The 19479-nt window shown below is 39.2% G+C and overlaps 1 long non-coding RNA gene across 1 annotated transcript; it reads left to right on the top strand.

Moving 5' to 3' along the window:
• Positions 1-6479: 6479 nt before the first annotated feature.
• LOC149470144 (uncharacterized) lies at positions 6480-19235 on the top strand. Its single transcript, XR_016310613.1, has 2 exons — positions 6480-17454; positions 17505-19235. It is a non-coding gene; the product is annotated as an uncharacterized LOC149470144 (long non-coding RNA).
• Positions 19236-19479: the final 244 nt, after the last annotated feature.

Genomic DNA, 19479 nt, shown 5'->3' with positions numbered 1-19479 from the left:
AAGGTTTCAGTGTCCTGATTAGGCAAAATGAACATTCTAGATTTTCCTGATAACCTTTCATAGATTCACTGTTTAAATTCCAGCCCACTTTAAGGCCATACAAGAGATGTTGTTGCTGGATGCCCACATTAGTGATTCATCCCATACTGTTAAGAATCCATTGTCAAAATGAAATTTTCAATGCATACATGAACAAATATTTGTGGATAGAGTTGGCCTTTAGAGTTTAGTACAGAATGCGTGCAGACCTTCTGGATAGTGCTGTTGTTAGAGGGAGTCCTGCCAATTAAAACATTGAAAGACTTGGGTTTGAGAAGTCCTAATCTTTTGCCTCTTCAAGTAGAACTATAGGCATTTTTTTTTTCTTGTTAATTTTGGATAGGGTAAGGGAGGGGTTTATTGTCATCTTTGCCTCATTGAGTAGATTTACCTTCACTTACTGTTCTATAGTCAAAACAGGAAGTGAGAGGAAATCCCTGTAAATTAAGCGAATCCCTTGCCCCCTTCCCCAGGTCACCAGAACTAGTGTACCCATTGAAAGATTTTCCATCTTTTACTCTTCTGGGGACAACCCAATATTTGTTTTTTGTTTTTTTTTTTTACTTTCACTGATAATGGTAAACAGGACAAATGGGGTGAATCTCTCTCACAGAGATGCAGACGGCAATGGAAAAAAAACTAATAGGTGTTCTAATCCATCTCTACTTGATCAAAGACTAAAATATAACTTAAGTCTAGTTTATATGTTGTAAATGGTCCACAAAGATTGACCTATTTTAATACTGTATTACAATCCTAAAGAGGCTTTAATGTTTGTTTTTCACTACCAACGCAAAATGCTCATATGGACCTTCAAACTTTTTTTAATATGTGTGTATGTCTTTCAAACAGGCTGGGCTTGTGCTTGTTTTTAAACTGTGGGCATTCTACATATTGGGCATTGTATATAAATACTGTACATGTATAGGCCCAGTATAATACAGTCTTGTAAAACAATATTAGAAATATTTTTTAAACAGTTATGTCTGGTTTCTTTCCCTTTCCACGGTTACCATCTCTAATAGGGGAATGACCTATCTCCCTAATTTTCAACACTTATGGGTCATTTTTATAAAGCAGTCAGTGTGACTTTTACCAAACATGAACTGGTGGTGAATCATTCCCTGTCATGTAAAACACCTTGAACCTTAAAGATTCATCTGCAGTAAATGTTCGACGAATGTCAGTTTCTCCGACTTTTTTTATATAAATATGCCTGTTATAGTAGCATTCTGGCATATCTTTTAACGCTTACCACATTATTCCACTGGAGCATTTGCAAACTTTTTTTCTGTTGAATCAAAGTATGGTTTACAGAATTAATGTATTTTTGAAGGCATTTGTTTTTGTACTTTAACTTACTGAATGCCTTACTATAAAAAAAAAAACCTTATGTATTTGGATATTTATATATTCATAGACTGTGTACATTGTTTTAGGAATGTTACCATCTACTTGTTGATCTAGATCTGTATAATATGTTTTTTTACATCTCTGAATCCAGTTGTGTGACTTCACCAGTGAACAACTCATGGACTGTATAGCTTTCCTCCAAGAAAAAACCCATAAAAAGCCTTTGAAAATCCCTACTGACAGTGGTGTGTGTGTGTGTGTGTGTGGGTGGGGAGGGGGGGTGTTTGGTTTAGCCCACTGCTTCAGTTGCCTTCCTTTTTTACAATGTTGAGGTGTCACCCCCAAACCCACACACACACACACACACACCCCTCTCATAACTAACAGAAGACCTTATCCTATGTCTGTTTTTGCTCACTAATAGACTAGTTTTGTTTCCTTGTTCTTTATATGGTTGCAGTAGCATGTTTGACTATAGGAGCTCTGATATCTGTTTCCACCAGCAGGTATTGATTTTGAAGAAAAACTTGCTCCATTGGAAGACGATTTACCAGTGTTTCATACAGGCACCTGCAGCAGTGGGCGAAAATAAGGGAAATCTTTCTTGAAAGGAACCTGTGGGCTGCCGTTATTTCTCATTCTACAAATGCTATTTTCCTGGCTGTCATGCTAATCTACTGGCTTCAATACTTGGTCACAGACAAGGAATAAGTATGTAGAGAAGGATTTTTGACTTTTCTGATCTGCATACTTGTTTCAGGCCAGAGACTCACAGTACTGAAGCCGGTGGATCAGCATAGTAGCCAGGCAACTCACATCTTAAGAAGGATGTTTTTGGCAAGAAAATGTCACTTTTTAAAGATTTCTGTACACAAACATTTCAGCACTTTATAGAACTACGTTCACCATAGAAATCCAGTTTTATATTTATTTAATATACCATCATATTACATGTATTTAATTCTCCATTTCTTTGTAAAAAGAAGACATTATCTCCTCTTTGCTTATTTATTGCATAAAAATGAGGACAGGGCAAGACCTAACAGCTGATTGCTATCAGCCTTGACCTTGCCTTGAGCAATTTTTGGGGAAAAAGAGAAAATGTCCTCACTTTGTTCACTGTTTTTTTTTTGTTTTTTTTTTCTCTTCAATCTCATTTTATCTTATTTTCAGTTACATTTGTCAAGAACTGGTTATGGGCTTGTGCACATGGTTAGAGAGTCTGCTCATTAATTCTTCACACTGGGCTTATCTCCACACAGTGAACCATTCATTGAGTTGTTCTGCATTGGCTCATTTAGTGTTGGCCATGTACATCCAGTTGTGTGCAGCCAGGTGTCTTCCATTCAGCATTCGTTCTGAATGCTCATGTGTGTTTGGTATGCAATGGAATGGAGCTGTATTCGCTTTGTGTTGAACAGAGCTTAGTGCACTGGTGTAGACCAGCCTCTAAGGTTGGCACAGTCAGTCTACCAGCCTTAAGACAAATCCCTGCTACTGCTTGCTAGGCTTGTTGTGAAGTTGGAGCTAATACCTGGACATTAATGGGTATTGATGGTCAGTGCCTGTAACAGTGTCACCAATAGTGATGCTTGCTGTCTTTTGAATCACGTGCAGTCTGTACATGTTTAAGGTGGAACTCCACAAAAATTATTAGTGGTCTTCAAATATTCAAATAATTAGTGGTGCAATTTTGCAGTGTGACAGAATTGCCTAGAAATTTAAGCAAACTCTTGTAAAGCTGGACACCCAATAAGGAGCTTCTTTTGGGTGACAAATGTGCATAGGGCAGCCCATTGAAGTGAATGGATTGCCGTGTCCGTTACACATGGAAGCGCACAAAAATCACACTTGTTCCTGCTACATGAGATCTGAACAGAACCTTAATAATTTTCATAAATGAAAACAAGTTTACATTTTTTTTTTTTTTTTTTTTTTTTTTTTACAAGCACCTACATTTTCATTATACTGTATAGGCTTCTTGTAATGACCTGTACGACAAGTGTCACACTGAGAGTGAGAGAGCCTATTGGAGTTCTATTGCACTGCTCAGTCCTGTCAGTCTCATGATGCAAACATGCATACAGAAGTTAATGGCACTGGAACAGCTTCACAAAGGTTCTGCAACTCCATTGTTCAATCAGCAGGATTGTGAAAGGAGAGGTGACTACGGAAGGAGAACTTCAGCAGAGACATTTTTCCTATACTTGCTCATCAAATAGGAACATGCCATTATTTGGGAGTGAGAGGATGGGTGCCAAATTGTTCACATGAAGGATGCTTTATGCAGAAAGAGTAGTGTGTGTGCATTATTTTATAGTGTAGTGGAGTTCCATTTTAAATACTGTCTGACATTGTGTTACTGTGTGGGTGTTTTCTCTACAGGACCCAAATGAGCTCGTTCTGCCCTTTTACTGTTGTTTGTACATCTGTAGGTGTAAGAAGCTTTTCTGTACACATTGAAAATTCATAAATGTAGTACCACAGAGCCAGTTTTATGTCCTTGTATGTTTTAACTATAGCATTCTCCAACTTTCTGGGCTTCCAACAATTCCACCAGAGAGACCCAAGCGTTGGTTATGTTGGGAGTATGTGCCATTAGGCATGGTCTGAGGATCATTTTGATGTGCTGCTTCACACCTACGTGCTTGTTGGTATCTTTTTATCGTGTGCTGTAGTTTTGATTGTCCTATACAATATAATTTGTTTTATTGACTTGGTTTTAATTGCATCAGCCTAAATATTCTACCCAACAAAGAAGCAGTCTGTTTGGAATAGAAAACCTTGATGTGATATCAAACTCACATTTATCTGTGGACTCCCTCCCTGCATGTATAATAATAATTAAGTCCATAGCAAATTTGAAATCTTGCTCTGCTGCTCCAAAAACATAGAAAGGCAGTGGAAGTCTATTTCAGTTTCAAAGGGTGGAAAAAATTTTCTCTTCAGTCATTAATTTTGTTCTCCCATGGTCACTTGAAAAGCATTATATGGGTAGGAGATATTCATGGATGCTCCTATGTCTGCCAGGCTTCTCAATTATGGCATTACTTGACCAATTACTATGCTTGTGAATTTAGTCAAGACATTTCCCATCACTCTTGATTGGCCCCTCACTATAATGAGGCATCTACAACTTCATCTTTATGTCAAATTCTAAACTGAATCTCAGAATTTCATTTAGGTTCCTTTCGGAAGCTGTAGACACAGCATACCCAATGTATTTGCAGTATGTCCCTTACAGAGGGAAGTCCTAGGCTTGTGCAGGTGGATAGATGTGTACTTGCAGATCAGACAGGACTCGCAGTGTGAGATGTTACGGGTGTGTTCATATAGACACCCCGTGTATGCCTTGTGTCTATAGTTCCAGTGTTGATAATAGCTGTAACCTGAACATTACATTTGTGTGCTGTGCAAGCCTTGCTACGTGTATGGCTTAGAAAGTGTGTGATGGATTGCCTTTACTGCAATGGCCTGAGATGTGTAGTAAGGCACTGACCTCGCCTTGTATTTACTTTTGAATGATTTTGGTTGGAGTAGGTCTTAAGATAAAGCTTTGCAAATATTACGATTTTGTATAGTCTTGCTTCTAGATGCAAAAAATGTTTATCAGGGCATGGTTGTCCATGTAGATCAAGATTATTTTATTAATATAGCTAAAGATTGCATTCAATTATTAAAATAAAATCCTAATATTTTGTGTCCAGGTAATTTGAATGCTTATGTTATAGTAATGTTCTTGGCTCTGTTCTAAATACAGTGATTAGTTAAACTACAGTTGTGTATGTTAATGTATAAAATATACTATATGTGCATCCTATAAAATGCATGTGTGTTATCCATTTCCTGCTACATATTTTCATGCAGAATTTTATTTTTGCTAGTAGGGGGACTGGTTAAGAAGAGATCAGAGTGTTATCAAAGTATCTGATTGGCACATAGACATGATATTTGTTACAAGTACAGTTACTTCATTCACTTGTAAAAACTTACCATAAGAAGGAATTCATTTATTCACACAGATTGAACATAATTATTGTTGACAGTATTGGGGGAAAAATATTGTAGAATCAGGGTAACGTTTTATGATGGCTTCTCAAGTCAAATCTCAGCCATGCTGTAAAAGGCTGTGAATGTTCCAGAAAACTTGAAGATGCTGTTATAACCAATAATGTGCAGGGGTAATTATGGGAAGATCTGTCTGCATCAGGCAGCAATCCAGGGGAGTTTTCAATGTTTGACAGTGGGAAGACCCCTTTTTGAAGCAGAGCTTGGGGGGGGGGGGGGTTGGGGAAGAAAAATCCCTCCCTTGCAGTGGGGTTCTCCTGCACGGCAAGGGTTAAATGCTTGCTTTTGGCCTTGGGTACCAGGAAAAAGGCTTTACTTAATCCCTAACCCCTCTACACGCTTCCTTCACGTGACGTGCTCTGGCAGTTGTGGGTGTTCTAACGTCAAAGTACAATGCAGTAACTGTAGCTTGCCAGTAGCCCTGCATTGTACAGAAGGACACTGAGGGACCTCCTACAAGTAGAAGTGTCAGGGAGACCAGGAGAGTGTCGTCTTCTAGGGGCCTAAGGATGAGGTAAGGAAGGGTCCTTGTTACTGGTGCCTTAGGCATAAATGAACATATTTAACTCTTGCAGTGCTGGGGGAGCTCCACCTCCTTACAAGTGCCTCGTATTGTGTCCATTTGGAAAAGGTGCAGGGTTCTATGCTTCCTGTCCTATGCCGTTGACATAAGATGGCCACAGTCACTTGCCAGATACTATGCTAGTCACTAAATTGTTCTAATAAGCAAAAAGCTGGAGGTTAAAGCAGAGGACCGTAAGGAGGTCTCAGCAATGATGTTACAGGCCTCCCATTTATAGGCTCTTCTGTATACTAGCTTTTATAAATGGCCTCTAATGTGCACTTCAGATACAATTCTGCAATTCATGCAGTGCAGTTTTAATATTTTAGAGCAATGTATCTTTCTTTCTTTCACTCTTTTTCTGTATATATGCATTCAAAATATTTAGGCCAATATATTTTTGGTCATAAATATTTTTGATTTTAATCCACATCAGGACATGTGTATTGTGCTAGAATGTAGCTAGTATTTTAGGTCTATTCATGTCAAGCTGGATCGGCGACCTGGTGTCACTGAGCTTTGTATTCATACAATTCTTCTAGGTTGGCAGTTTTGGGTTTTTCTATTTTGCATGCTATTGGTAAGTTTATGGAATTTTTGTGTAGCTCGTTAATGTAGAACTATTGGTGAATATATGGCAGTGGCAGAAAAAAGCCATCCAATTTATATGTTAATGGCCATTTTAAGGAGTAAGGGAAACAAACACCAGCTGTAATTTATATAGATGTGGGGTCTACCTGGCTCTAGTGACTTGTCCAGCTCTTGGTTAAGGGCTGAAACAAACTGACTCCTAAAATAATAGGATGAAATGTTAGACTTAAGTTGGAAATGCAGGCAGTGCTTTTACACAAGAGACTATCAATTAACTTGTTTGGGGGGTATATATAAAGCCCTCTGCTGTCAGTGCTCCACAGCAAGTCGTGACCCTATTTTGTTTATTGCCCAATATAATCAATCTTTACTGTTACCAAAGTAAAGCTTTATTTTGGGGTTATGAGTGTCATGAAGAAGACTGCTGGGTTCTTGCCTTTCTCAGTTGAGTGTTTTTAAAAACCCAGGTTACAATTTCCAGTACTTCCTAATACTTTAGTGCCACCATTAGTTTTGTTTGTAAATATATCAGACAAGCAGTATGTTCTCAGGGGTAAAATAATTTCAGCCGAACATTCACATAATGTAATACTTATGATGAGAACTGTTTAAATATCTACATGTTGCTTGGGAAGTTTTGTGGGACCTTTTGTGAAGCTTCCTATATTTGCTATTACACTCACCGGCCACTTTATTAGGTACGCCCATTCAGTTGCTTGGTAACACAAATTGCTAATCTGCCAATTGCCGAGCATCAGAATGGGGAAGAAAGGGGATTAAAGTGACTTTGAACATGGCATAGTTGTTGGTTCCAGATGGGCTGGTCTGAGTATTTCAAAACCTACTGATCTATTGGGATTTTCACACACAACCATCTCTAGGGTTTACAGAGAATGGTTCAAAAAAGAGAAGAGGAGAACCGGCAGCAGTAACTCGTATCAATATGGATCAAAATCTCTGAGAAATGTCCTGGGTCCAACCCAGTACTAGCAAGGTGTACCTAATAAAGTGGCCCGTGAGTATATAGTCTTAATGTTTTCGAATGTCTGCGTAGTTGATAGACTGTGTTGATTTGATGTAATTATTATTATTTTTTTTTTTATGACCTGTGCTGTGCCAAATGCATCCCTGGGCGTTGATGTCTCTTTCCATACAGTTTACTTGAATAGAGAAGCTGTTATCACAGAGACTTCTTATTGTACAGCACTGTTTCTATGGGGCCTATTTATAAAAGGTCAAAAATTTGTGTCCCTGCAATGATCAATTCCCACTGCTTTGGCTATATATTTATAAAACTGTTGTGAGCATTTTGCCATTAGGTTTTTGATATAACACACAAGGGTGAAGATAATCTCATGATATCTATCTTTGTAGGTAGGTAAAACCATTAAAATTTTATAGAAAGGCAAAGTGATGCAGAAGCCATTTTTCCTACTGATTTTCATAAATGGGCTCCCTAAATGTTTTCAAAAGTTGTTTTTTTTAGTATGTAGCTGGCCTTTTAAATCTTGTTTGTTGCAAGATGGATATAGATAGATATATAATAATAATATAATTTTTTTTAACTTTACTTAGGTTTATATACTTGTAGCAGATAGAAAACCTGGCTATTATAAGCTGAGGTGTAATAATTAGCAGAATTATGGCAGTTATAGGTTTTTAGATAATATACTGTGTGGATTGAGCTATAGATATACCACTGCTTATGACCACTTATATTGTCACTAAGCTGGTGCTGTTCTGAAGCATTGAGGCTGCCGTGCCTTTCATTAAATATGCAAGTATGGGCACTTCAGCAGAAGCGTGGGGCAAATGCTAATCTTGCCTCCCAGTCTTTAGTGTGACTTCTGTGTAACTCAGGTAGGGTTATATTTTTGGGTTGAATATCATACTGAACTCAAACCCTTTCTGCCCAGGCACTATTGAAGATTATATATCCTGTACTGTTTAAAATGGAACATCAAAGTCCACACTGACCACAGCCTCAGGCCTTTAGTAGTGACACGTTTACCTGATGATAATTCTGGTAATTTTTATTTTCTTCTTAGGTTAGTACCAGGATTAGTGTTAAAATCAGGGTTAGGTCTAGGTTAGGCTTAGCTTTAAGGTAATTGACTCTGAGGAAATATTAGCATAATTTAAAAAAAATAACATTTTAAAAGCATAAATAGAAATACAGTGATTTTAATATCCTATTAATTGATGGAATGCACAACCTATGGGATCTTTTGTGCATTAAACTGTTAAATACCCCCTGTGACTTTTGGTTTTGCATTTTTGTCCTCAACACCTTAGAGGAAAACCGCAAAATTTCAGAGTAGTTGAGATGATGCTGTCTGCTAAATATTACTAGGCCCAAAACTTTGTGGAATGGTATATAGTTAGCATGGTTTTAGGTAGGTCATATATGGTATAAATTGGACCGTGTGACCTGAATTTTGGTTAAAATTTGGGTGGCTAGATTTCATAAGGGAACTACGGTCAAGTACACATTTCAATACTGTAACATTTCACCCAAAACTTTCTTAGGCGTTGATTTTCACTTTTTTTTTTTTTTTTTGTCTAATTAAGGGACACAGCCTGACAATAATTAAGCAGCCTTGGGTTTACCTGCAACCTACAGGAAAAAATGACGCCAGCCACATAGAAAACTGAAGGTTAGCCCCATTGAGGCGATAATCCCTCCCAACTCTCATACCTGCCAAGTTAGGCTTAGTGTCCATGGTAGAATGTTGTGTCCTTCCTTTTAGACCTATTTGTGACATCTCGTTTATGTTACGATTTTGTAAGGTAGCCTTTCTTGTGGCTATCATTTCGACCACAAGGAATTCTGAGTTATCAGCATTCTTATATAAGAACCCCATTTTGCTTTTACAAAAGGGCAAAGTTGTTTGAGACCAAGGACCCTGGTTCATTCCAAGTGGGTCTCTCTCCATTAGCTGGATGTGGCGAGGGCTGTGGGTTTACCTTTTGGCCACTGGTCTCTTTTTAGGAGGGTGCGTTGCCTTTCTGTTATTTCAGAAAGTCTAAAGAGAGGTTCTCTGCTTTACAGATCTATTTCCAAGTGGATTTGACAGGTTGATGTGCAGGCCTAGGAAGTGCGAGCTAAAGTGCCTCATTTTTACTATAAAAGCCCACTTGGCTAGGGCAGCAAATGCTTCTTGGGCTTTTTGTCATCAGGCGCCTCTCAGATCAGTAAGGCTTCAACCTGGTCTTCTACACATAACATTCTTTAAGTTCTATAAGTTGATGTGCTTGCCTTGGCAGATGCTAGTTTGGGTTAAAAGCTTCTGGAGGCGGCTGTTGTAATGCCCTTGGTTACCTTTTTTGCTTTTTGTGTTCTCTTGTTGGGCTTGTTCACCTGTGTTTTGGTGTGCCCATTCCTCCTTTTTTGGATGTTCCTGGGTGGCCTAATTATGGTCAAGATGTGTCCTTCAACAAACTTTGAGAAAAGGATTTTACAGTGATTACAAAATTGTGTGTGTGTGTGTGTGTGTGTGTGTGTGTGTGTGTGTGTGTATGTGTAATAAATATTTTTGTAATTTTTATTTTTTTTGGATGGCTGTTCCAAATTATGACTAATCCATACACATACAGCTTCGTAAAAGCTCCCTGTTTTGATCACTACATTGTGGAAAGTGATTTTAATCCCTGCTCAGTACGTTTTGAGAAAAGGTTACAACAAACTATACAGACCTCAGTATACATTTGTAATATTTAAGTCACATGCATACATGCTAGATTCTGTATATAACGAATAAACTGTTGAAAGTCTACAGTTTACCTAAGCAGACATCAATCTGACAGATGGCCATTACATGCACTTGGGTGATTATCTATTTGGTTTAAAGCTAGCAGTTGAGCATTTGTCATGACGAATTCAGCAGCAGCGAAAACAATAAGGGACCATTCATACCAAGGCACTTGGGTACGCTGAGTTAACATACTTTGCATTAAGGCAGGCTAGTCAAATGAATGGGCTACCAAATGTGCCACATCAAAAATTGAACCTGCTGCATTTTTGGAAATACAGTGCACCGCAACATGGTTAGGCATCCTATAGATGTATTGGGGTGCCATTTTAAAATGGACCTAAGTGTGGGAATGAGACATCCTAATTTATCAGTTAACTTGCCTATATATGGGTTGATAGAACAGCAGAAAGGGAAGTGTAATGTGTAAGTTATGTGGCAGCGTTTGTCAGGTTTTATGCGCAAAAGCTTCTCTCTATATGGTTCTACCATTGGGCATATGTTTCTACTGCCTGCACTCTGTCCTGAGAATACTGGTAATCTCTGTGGGGTCAACTGTTTCAAAAGATGCGAAGTGCAGGGGCTTGCAAGAAAGAGGCTGAACAGAATAGGGAGCTGATTGTTCTATGTACTGTAGCAAAATATCTAAGGACACCACAAAACATGAACATTACAATTGTTCCTCCAAATCTGTAACCTCCTTTTTTTTCTTTCTGTTCTTTAATTGTGCTCATTATGGATATGTCAGTGGTACAACCTCAGAAATGGAGTACAAGAAGTGGAAGAGGTATATGCTAGGCACATGTAAACATTGTACAGTCAGAATGTAGTATGTGTGTGTGTGGTGAGCTAAAGAAACAATCTCCTTTTTAGATCTGTCAACAACTGTAGTACAGTGACCTTGCCTGATTTGGATATAGATCAATTGGATAGTTTAGGTAGGTCAACATATTACATAGATTGTACAATCGGATTGTAAAGTTTATGGTGAGTTTTAGATACAATTGGGTTTCTGTTTATATTGTAAACAAATTTTACACTTTCAACAAAGTGATCACAGATCTACACAATATGACAAGGATGAGATAGAAGCAGATTGTTTTGTGCCTCGATGATATCAGATTCCAGTTCATTGAAAATGCTCTGCTAGTTTTGCCATGGTGTGTTGTAATAATAGCAATGCATAGGAAGGTCCCTATTTTCACATTGCTCATATAACGTATAGGTTTGTGAAAGTATTGTCATTAAACTGCTTTAAGAAAGTTGATCCAAAAATTGTATTTTTATTATATATATATTATAATATAAATTTTCCCTGTGGACAAACGTATTGCTTTACCTTGCTTATCTTTCTCCATGGACATAGAGCCCTGTTTGTGAAAGCTCATTATTAAAGATATGTAAACAGCACAAAGGCTCACGGTGGGGTATTTAGATCTGCTTCTGAATGTCCCATTTTAGCCCTCCTCCCTGTGAATAGAGTGTGATTGTATAGAGCAGCCTGTTGAGCATATATTTCCAAGCAGATGGCAGTGGGGAGAGGAACAAAAAACATCTGCACTGAAACTGAAGCTTCCGAATGACTAACATAATCATGACTGTGCTAGAATTAGACTGGGTTCACATACTGGTGTGCAGACCTAGTATCTGCATCAAGAATTCCCAAACCAAAAAGGGGAATAGTACAATGTAATATTTCTTTTTGGAAGAATTTGGAAACATTTTGAAAAGCCTCCAAGCTACCCCAAGTTTCCTAGAAAAGAGCTGCAGTTCTAAGAAAAAGTAAAGCATTAATACTTGCCCATCCCTTTTGCCCATAATTTAGTGCTGGAGGGAATTAAATGTCAGTTGTGACATCTCAATAAGGTTCCGGGGGGGGGGTGAAAAAAAAAAAAAAAAAGTATATAGTGCACTGTGTTGGGATTGGTGCACCGGCATTGTTCCGAACAGCAGCCATGTGCTCAGCAAGCTTGCTAGTGTGAACAAGCCCTAAGAGCCAAGCGTCCTGAAGAATCTTTAGCATCTGGCAATCTTCCAGTTGTGTTAATGTCCAGTCCCCTGCTATACTTTTTGGTTCCTGTTGCTGACCCTCACATCAGAAATGTGACCAATGCCGACAGGTGAAATTTCTGAGCTCAGTGGGGGGGGAGGGGCACAGGCATCAGTCACTTCCAGAAGTGTGAGGCAGGCCATAGATTATGCAATTTTTCTTTCCTTCCAATTGTGCTGATGGGTCAGTTATTGTTGATGGGGGAATCCCTCCTGCAGTGCTGTTTTGTTCTGCTGGCAGGGCATTTTTTGGTGTGTGTGTGTGTGTGTGTGTGTGTGTGTGTGTGTATTTGTATATAACTTTTTGTGTCTCTGAATATTCAGAATCAAGAAGGAAAGGTTGCTTACTTTTGCTACCCTGTCTATAAGCTCCTGAGGGTTCGTAACCACATCTGACAGAGCCCCACATTGTCCAGCAAGCCCTGTAGTTTTACGTTCCTCTTTTCTGGTATAGGCTTTATGCATTCCAGGTCCCAAACCCATTAAAGCATGTTTATTGACACGTGACATTTTATTGGCTGAGTTTTGAGTGGGTAGGATTTCTCTGGCAATCTCGGCACAAGAGGAAAAAAAGAGAAAAACCCCTTTTAACCCCTTTTTAATTTTTCGCTTAAACAAAATTTTTAATAAGTGCCCCCTTCATGGCATGTTTTCTTATTGGATGTATTTTGCGTTTTCCTCAGGCGGTCATTTGTGTATGACACCTGCCAACTGTCAGTAACATGAATGCCTCCTGCATTGTTAATGAATGGGGCTCATAGGTGGTTGCTGGGCTGACTGAGGAGGAGGAGGCACTGACAGCTGTCTGAGTCACACAGTGCTTCTTTACATAATGCTTAGCCATGCTGATTACTATGCTGCTTCTCTATTAGGCTGCTGTGATGTCTCCCTGTATTTAACCCCCAAAATACCTTTAAGAGCATTGTAGGACAAGTGAAATGGAGGCAGAATGTGCTTTTCTGTAAAAGTAACATTTATTATTAGAGTCCTGTACCTGATTAAATTATAAAAATCCTAAGTTTCTAGTATTTGTCTATACATAGTTAAAAATAATACAATCTTCTGATTGTATGTGTAAGATTGTAAAATTCTCCCACGCGCATAGATTCTACTTGCAGAATTGGGCTCTGTTTCTAAGTCAAAGTTCAACATGGTCTCCCACAACAGCTCTCAAATATTTCAATCTAGGCTTCTATTGCCTCTGTGCAGTAGGTTTGTAGCTTGTATGCATTTAGATGTATAGACATTGCAGCTAAACATGAGACCTATCCCTTTCATCACTGGGTTGATATGTGGGTGCTTATACATACTGTGCTGTTAAGACATGCTGCATGCTTTGCTCATAGGCTTTATTAAATGAGGCTTGGTGTTCTCTCTTGATGTTACAACACAGGGATCAAATGTAATATGAGTACTTTCTCGCTGAATAAGAACTGTCATTTAAAAAAAAAAAAACACAACTTTGATAAAGTGGCATTATAGATGTTTACCGAGTGGTGGAATTAATACATTCTGTAACCTCTTACGTAAACCAGGATTTGTTCAGCCCACACATACAGCTAATGTCCGTTTGCAGAAGAAGGGGACACTTTGTGGCCTTTGTGCCAATTTTGGCAAAAGTAACCTAAGAATTCTTTTGCACACGTACCACCTTATCAATACGTTTTTACTCTGCCCCCTTCTTGTTGAGGATGCTGTATTTGGGTGATTTTACCTAGGGAAGGTGGGTTGGGGCAGCTTAAATTTTTATTACAGATCCATTAAATAAGGGTTATATCACCTAGAGACTCTGCATAACCTTCATAACTATTCTGATGCTGAGGTTTACTGCAAACTAGATACATTTGAATGGACTCATTTTAACAGGTGTATACTAATCGCTGCAGACCTTGCCAGTGTGCTGCTTCTGGTTTAGTTGCAGCTGGCTACAAACATGGAGCTTTCAGATATGGGGGAGCATTTGCAAAGACATTGTTACTTTTTCCCTGAATTCGCAGGTAACAGTGGGGCTTATTTACTTAAGCTGGTTTACTCTGAATCTCATACAATTCTGCACAGAAACCAATCAGCTTCCAGGTTTTATTGATAAAGCTTAATTGAGCAAGCTGAGGTTAGAAGATGATTGGCTAGCATGTACAGATGCACCAGAATCTGAGTAAACCAGCGTTCGTAAATAAACCCCAGTGTCTCTTTAAGGTGCCCATAGATGTAAGTTGAAGGTCTCCCAACTTGGCCGATTTTGGTTGGACCAAGTGATAATCTCCTATCCACTGGACATAGGGAAATTGCGATTAGAGTGGCTAGAAAACATTGTCCAGTTGTTTTCTCTCTGATAAGTTAGTGCAGGAGGTGTCTCCAGCATACCTCCCCCAATCCTACTCCATTGGCTTAAAGTGGCTGAAGACCCCAGATATGAATTATGAACAAAGAATATCCCTCTATAGTGTGTACTTGTGTCAATCCATAGCATTAAGTGTCATTTCTGTCCACTGCCTCATTCCTCCGCTACCAGCATGAATCACTTCTGACAAGTTTTCCTGACACCCAGAGCAAAATGGTGATGGGGAGGGAGCTCTCCTCAGAGTAACTTCAGCTCCACGCCCCCTCCTTTTCAGAGTTGAGTGATCCTGTGTAAATTTTTCACTTTGAATTTATGTAGGGGAAAAACAGCTGCAGACAAACATGTACAACTTATGTAGGAGGATTTGTTTCATCTGTGTATCAACTGAGACCAGTCACTTTACTGAGTGTATGTAAGGGCTCGTTCACACTAGGCTGTTTTGCCAACGCTTGCCAAACGCCCCTATAGCTTTTGGCAAGCGTTGGTCCGGCGTTTGCGGAGCGTTATTAACGCTCGGCATACGCCGCATGCGCGGTTTAGCGGCCGTTGCTAGGCGTTTGCCGAGCGTTAATAACGCCCCACAAACGCCTATAATGCAGTTTGAGTGGTGTTACCGCTCCGCAACCGCACCGCAAACGCCGGCCGGGCGTTTGCGGAGCGGCACCATAAACGAGAATAGGAGGCTTCAAAGCCTCCTGACTCGTCCAGAGGCGTCCGTTTTGCCGCGACGCGATGCAAACGCTCCCATTAGAACAGCACCATGTGCTGTAATGTGCAGAATTGGCAGAGGCGTTTGGTAAGCGTTTTTACCGCTTCCCAAACGCCTCTCTGCCGCCTGCACACAAGGCTAGTGTGAACGTAGCCTAAGGGTTTACAACCAGTTTAAGCCTTGCTGCCCAATGCAACACTACAATTTTTAAAGGTAAAACGGACAAATGCCAGAGAAAGGACAGAGCATGTCTGCATGCCAAGCCCCCCTCTCGAACAGGGGTACCAAACTGGTGGCCCTTCAGCTGTTATGGAACTAGAAGTCCCATGAGGCTAAAGGCATAGGTGTGATGGGACTTGTAGTTCCACAATGGAGGGCCGCCAGTTTGGCACCCCTGCCGTAGAATCTAGTACTATAAAGCTGCACAGGATCAGTTTCCTTAGGCCCCATTTCTACATCTCCTCTTCTCTGTTTAGGATTTTAACTGAAAATAAATCCCCCTTCACTAAAGTAGCAAATGTGCACTCAAGTTCACACTGCTCAGGTTTCCTAATCGAATTTCTGCTGACTCGGAGGAAATGCTTAAAAAAACTGTAGATATCCAAAATCATAGCATGTATAATAGAGCTTTTCCAAGTTGAGTTTGTTCAGTAGGGACATAATGTTCATTAAATAGAATCACTTCTGATTTAGTAGTTAGGTCAATTCTAGTCAAGTTGACATTTTTATTAAAAAAAAAAAAAACTACTATGGATGTAAAGCGGCCCACAGATATATAAAACACCAGCATTTCTGGTGCCTATCAGTCTCAAACAAGAGGGGTAATCCCCATCCCTTCTCTAGTCTGCTGGGTCTGTGTCATATGGAAGAACTGTCTATTAGGTCAGTAGTAGGTTTTATGGCACAAACGCACATTCGTCTTGTGGAGGAATGGAGATTTGCTGGTTGTGGCTAAAAACACACAGCCAGCTGCAGGGATACATATATATTCAGCTTCTGCCTCAACCTTTCACCCTGCATTGGGTACTACTGCTGGGAACCGCTGAATGGCAGAAGCATTCATCAGTTTCTAAGAGTGAATTTTTTTATCTATTTTATGCTTCCTTCACTTGCTAGTGAGTCTTATGCAAGAAGTTTCATCTAAATGATGGTATAGGAAGGGAATAGCATAGTATAACATTTTATATGTAAGCCTATTAGGGTTAAGAGTTCTGATAAATGTAGTCTGACATAAAAGAAAGTTACATAGTTTTATGTAGAAGAAGGTTATTTTTATCTGTAGTTACTATAACATAAGGTTATTTTATGTGAATACTAGAAATGACTCGCTAAGAACCAGAAATACAGTGGTGTGCTGTAGGTTGAGCTATGACGCATGGCCTAGTGAAAGTGGAGGATATAAAGTTTTTTTTTGTTTGTTTGTTTGGGGCTTGATCACACCAGGTTGCATGCTAAAACACATGCAGACTGCCATCTGTTGTATTGGGGCAGTGTTTTGTGTCGTTTATAAAGCAAGGCATTTTTTAGCTCTATTGATTATCACAAGGCGACACTGCATTCAAGTCTATGCACTGTCGCTCGTTATGCTGCATATTTACACAATGCGTCACAACCTACCACAACACAATGTTGTGGTATGAACAGGGCACATGGAAAACAATTGTTTTCTATGTGCCTTTGCCTCGATCTCAAGAGATAGTGTAAGCAAGCCCTTGCACTTCAGAGTTTTATGACGTTCTGGGCAGCCTCTGGTTTGCAATGTGAACAAGAACCCTGCAGCTGCAGTGGCTGCTATGGGGCAAAGTTTACTTTGATTATAAGCAACTAAACATGGAGATTTTTTCTTTTTTTCCTCGAGCTGACCTCTGTATAGCTCCCCATACATGATACAATCTACAACGTAGCTGCACAGTCTTTATTAGATAAAACAAGCCTATGTGGGAAGAGGACCTACCTATATTATCCAATCAATTTGTATCCAATTATGTAGGCCCTTGTACTACAGAATATTATCCAATCAATTTGTATCCAATTATGTAGGCCCTTGTACTACAGAATTTTTGGCAGATATAAAGGAGATTATATAGACAGATTGGTACATGGTGAGTTTACCTCTGTCTTCAGCATCAGCAACATTTTTTATTTTTTTTTGTGTATCATTGTAAAAAGAAAAACCTATTGCTTCAAGCAGGTATTAAAGTTGACCTTGGAGCCCAACTCCAGGCAGATGAGAAAAAATTTCCTTTGCAATGGGACTGTCCACACTGCAAGGGTTAGTAGCTCATTGTCTTTGGGAGAGTAGAAACCATTTTTCACACTTTCCTCTCCCCCCAGCATGCGGCGCTCCCCCATAATCTAGCAGTGGACTGTCCTTTGGCATCCTCACATCCATGGCTATAATCCCTGCTCTGGTTTTGGTGACATCAGGACCCTAGACCATTAGAGGACCAGTCTAGCTGCAAGGAGTGGAGGATCAGGAAATTATATCTTCTTTTATTGTTCTCCTAGACCTAAACAAGCAGTTAGCACTTGCAGTGTGGGCACAACCCTGCTGCCAGGGATAATTGTTTTTATTTGGCTTGAGTAGGGCTTTAAAAGTAGGCACCAAAGATATGCTTGCCTGCTCATATATTCTTCTTCCAAAGTGCCCAAGAAACCACAGAAGCTAGGATATTATGGCAGGTTCCAGCTGAGAAATTGTTACTCCTCCCTTAAATGCGTTGCATCTCTGTGACCAGTACCCAGTGTTGCATTGGGGGAGTGGGGAGCGCTAAGTTGATATTTTGCATATTGAGAGCTCCCAGGGAGTTAATGAAGATCATTAAAGGTGAATGCAGACTTCCCTTAGGCTTTCAACTCCCTTTTTTAATACCTATTTGGATTAACACATTTACTTTAAATATTTTTTACCCATAACTACAATTTTTTCTTCTATCTTGGTAAACTAGTCCTCTGTCTGTCCTCTTTCCACCAAGGTAAATCTTGTCCGTACCCCAAATCTCTAACAGAGTATTTGTGGAACATTTGTTTTAATACCTGCAATGAGTCTAGATTTCCTGGGATTTTCCCATCTTCTGGCATCTTGAACCTGTACAGTTAGGGTATGTGATTTTTCTAAACTTGACTAAGGAATGTTGTACGTGTACACTATAAATACACATCTTGTCTAGCTATGCTAACAAGTTGAGCTGACAGCTGGAATTCTATACAATAAGAGGTGAATTTGCAGGTACAGATGGCTATTACAATGCACATATATTTAGCTGTTCAGTTGTGTGTGTTTTTTTGTTTTTATTTTTATTTTTTTGGAGAAGATTGATTTCACTTCTGAATGGTTTATACATTGTTTGGGTGTGCATGAGCAGACTTATAGAATTTTTATATTATATTTTATTGTCATTACCTGAGAAGAACTTGAAGATTTAAAAGGGATGTTTCCAGTACTGGGTAAAGTAAGTCTTTATTTATAACTATGCACCAATGGCAGCTTTTTTGTTTTTTTGAGCCACATCCTATTCTGAAACCATTGATGGGTTGTGTTTTCTACAAGTTGAATGATGTTTGTTTGTGTGGCATAGTTGCATATGGTTCAGTGAGTACATTAAAAAAATTAAAAAAATAAAATAAAAATACAGCACTTTGCCAAAAAAAAAAGTGTGTAGCATGAATTTAACTAATATGTAATATTTTGTGATTTATTTTTTGTATGTTTTACTTACTGAGTGTTTTATGTTTTGTAACATTTCTCTATAAATAAAATATTGTATAATAGCATGGTTGTTCTGCATTTATTTAATCATAACTTTTCTATTTCACAGGATGTTTGGACACTGACAAACTGACACAAAACTGTAGGCCAGCCCAGAATAACCCCTCCTCCCCCTAGCATGCCTCAGTTTTTGCTAGTGGCATAGGGAAATGGATGTCTATTCTTGAGTTCTGTGTTAATAAGACTGACCTATTTTGCTAGCATTTTTTTCTTACTCTTCAAGCTATCCAGGGAGGTCATTCTCGG

This window comes from Staurois parvus, unplaced genomic scaffold (assembly GCF_062004578.1).
Source record: "Staurois parvus isolate SC_StPar_1 unplaced genomic scaffold, SC_StPar_1.0 ptg000052l, whole genome shotgun sequence".
NCBI lineage: Eukaryota > Metazoa > Chordata > Amphibia > Anura > Ranidae > Staurois > Staurois parvus.
This window is presented reverse-complemented; position numbering and strand designations above follow the sequence as displayed.